The sequence below is a fragment of the Ptiloglossa arizonensis genome, unplaced genomic scaffold (assembly GCF_051014685.1).
Source record: "Ptiloglossa arizonensis isolate GNS036 unplaced genomic scaffold, iyPtiAriz1_principal scaffold0231, whole genome shotgun sequence".
In the NCBI taxonomy this organism is placed as follows: Eukaryota; Metazoa; Arthropoda; class Insecta; order Hymenoptera; family Colletidae; genus Ptiloglossa; species Ptiloglossa arizonensis.
The window spans coordinates 2,501-5,000 of NW_027478601.1; the positions used below are offsets into that span (position 1 = coordinate 2,501).

The 2,500-nt window shown below is 51.3% G+C and overlaps 1 non-coding gene and 1 pseudogene across 1 annotated transcript; both read left to right on the plus strand.

Moving 5' to 3' along the window:
• The first annotated feature begins 747 nt into the window (after positions 1–747).
• Positions 748–902, plus strand: LOC143154625 (5.8S ribosomal RNA). Its single transcript, XR_012994218.1, has one exon. It is a non-coding gene; the product is annotated as a 5.8S ribosomal RNA (ribosomal RNA).
• A 1,535-nt stretch (positions 903–2,437) lies between these two features.
• The window catches only part of LOC143154635 (large subunit ribosomal RNA), a 2,857-nt pseudogene continuing 2,794 nt past the window's right edge, over positions 2,438–2,500 (plus strand).

A 2,500-nucleotide genomic window follows, 5' to 3' on the forward strand; every position in this document is an offset into this window, starting at 1 on the left:
AACGGAAAAAAGAAAGAGAGATCGGTCGTTGCACGACTATTTGTCACCCGCCGTCTATTCTTCCGTGAAGCCTCGGTCGTGAAGAAAGATGCTGACTGCACGTGTGCTCGCTCGTCGAAGCCAGGCTCGAGTAAAAGCGCCCGAGAGTATAACCGAGGAGGAACGAGACGCCGTCGGACTTTGTTCCGCAACGTTCTTTGCGTTTTCTCTCGCATCCCGCTTTCTCCTGACTTTCGTCGATTTCTAACGAAACGTCCTGCTGATTGGAACCTCTGCACGAGGACCCCGGGTAACCACTGACGATCGCGTCGATGTGCGTCCGAAGACTTCGGGAGGACCGGCTGTGAAGCTCGGATAGCGAGTCGGACACCCATGCACCGCGTCGAATGCGGTTTGAAGTTGGGACGAAAGACCGATTCGAGCCGGCTGCGAGTCCTTTTTCGAATCTGGACGCTCCCACGTGCGTTCGTCAGCTCAATCGGTGAGGACTGTGGTTCCTTTGATCGGGATTATCCCCGCGGTTCCACATCCCACGATTCATGATGGTTTTTCAATGTACTTTGCACCCGGCCGTCGAATGATTCGCGTTCATGTGCGCGAACTTTCGACGTGTTCCGTCAGTCGGGACTTTGTGTCGTCAATTTGGCGACGCCCAAGCCTCCTTCTTTCTACGTTTGGTCGGAGGCGCGGGCATCGATTTTCAAAACTAGAACCAAAGAGAATTTAAACGCAAAATTGCATAACGATTACCCTGAACGGTGGATCACTTGGCTCGTGGATCGATGAAGAACGCAGCTAATTGCGTGTCAACGTGTGAACTGCAGGACACATGAACATCGACATTTCGAACGCACATTGCGGTCCACGGATAAAATTCCTGGACCACGCCTGGCTGAGGGTCGTTCACATAACCTAATACTGCTTGCGTTGCTATCCAATCCCCGCCGTCGTTTCCGGAGAGAATGGAAACGTTTCAGAGTCGGGTGTGTACGGAGATGCTTACGTACGAGCGAAAGATGGGCAGTTCGTTGGCGATTGTCGCGGACGTGCGAAAATAACGATTTGCCTGCGCGTCTCCATATGTAATCGTTCGGACTCGCGAGAGTGTTGCGGCGTCGCGCGTCGACTTAATACGACCGCCCGTGAACACCGCTCCCTACGATTACTTTGAAGTTTGCGCGCGCATATATTCGTCTTTCGCCCGAATCGAATTTTGCCGCGCTCCCAACGTTGCCTGAAATGATTTTTACGTCGAGAAAGGAACACGAATCGAGAGACTAATAGAGGACAAAAATGAATCACCCCACCACGTGAAATGTGGCATTTGTTAATAGTCGTCGTTCGCACAGCCCCAGGGATTTGTCGGCCAGCGGGGGTCGTCGTTGCCCGCGATGTCACATCAAATTTACCGCGACCACTATCGAGGGAGGTCTTTATCTTCGAACGTTGAAGACTTCGGCCACGTTCGTCGAATCGAATTTTTGACCCGTCGATGTGGTTCGTTTGGTAAGAGATATGCTCGTGCGTGCAAACGTTTCTGAACCTTCGGTGCTGTACTTAAAATCCTCTTTGGAGCGGCTCGAACGCAACGACAAACTTTGCCACAATGAAGGGAAACTGCTGAAGGGAAAGCGAGAGGTTGGTCACCCCATGTCTCTGTTGTCGATCGTGAGACCGCGCGTATAACCGGTCGTCCAGTCCACGACAACTTTTTCGAATTCATCTCGGACTTGCTAACACCGGGTTCTCTTATCCTCCTCCTCCTTCTCTTCGTTCTGCTCTGGAGAATAGGAGTCAGATCGAGAGTGAGCGAGAGAGGGGAAGAATAAGTAGAATCGAAGTCGACGCGTGTTAGTAGTATTCCTTTAGTATGTTTTACTGGAAAAGCAACGGACGGACGTTAAAATTTCAACCGGTTAAACGTCTAGCGAGCGTTTCGCATCGAATTTCAGTTAGAGAGACACTTTGGCGAGGTGCTTGAAAATCTCTCCTTGTCACCGAGAAAACAGCAGGCTTCCTTTTCTTCGGTTCAACGCGAAGAACTCTCTCAATCGACAGAACCATGTAAGCGTCACCGATGGGATTTTGCGTCGGGCGACGCCGTACGTGTGGGAATGCGGTGAAAAGAAAAGAATCTGCGTGAGAGATAGGGAGAAAATGCTCGTCGAGCGCGTTACTGAGGGAAGGAATAAGACCTCTCGTTCGCGCCCCGACGTCGTTTCCCCACTCCTCGCTCGTTCTTCTTTTACACCCGTCCACGTCGGCGTATATCCCCGCCTACCCTGGTACGCGAGCGAACAACGATTGAAGAGAGAGGATCATCATCGCGTATGCAACTGCAGAACACGTCGAGTTGGGACGAAAAGATTGTGGCGCCTTGCTCTCTTTGATTCGGCGTCGTTGCCTTTCGCTGTTAAAGAAAAACACGTTTGTTTGACGACCTCAGAGTAGGCGAGATTACCCGCTGAATTTAAGCATATTACTAAGCGGAGGAAAAGAA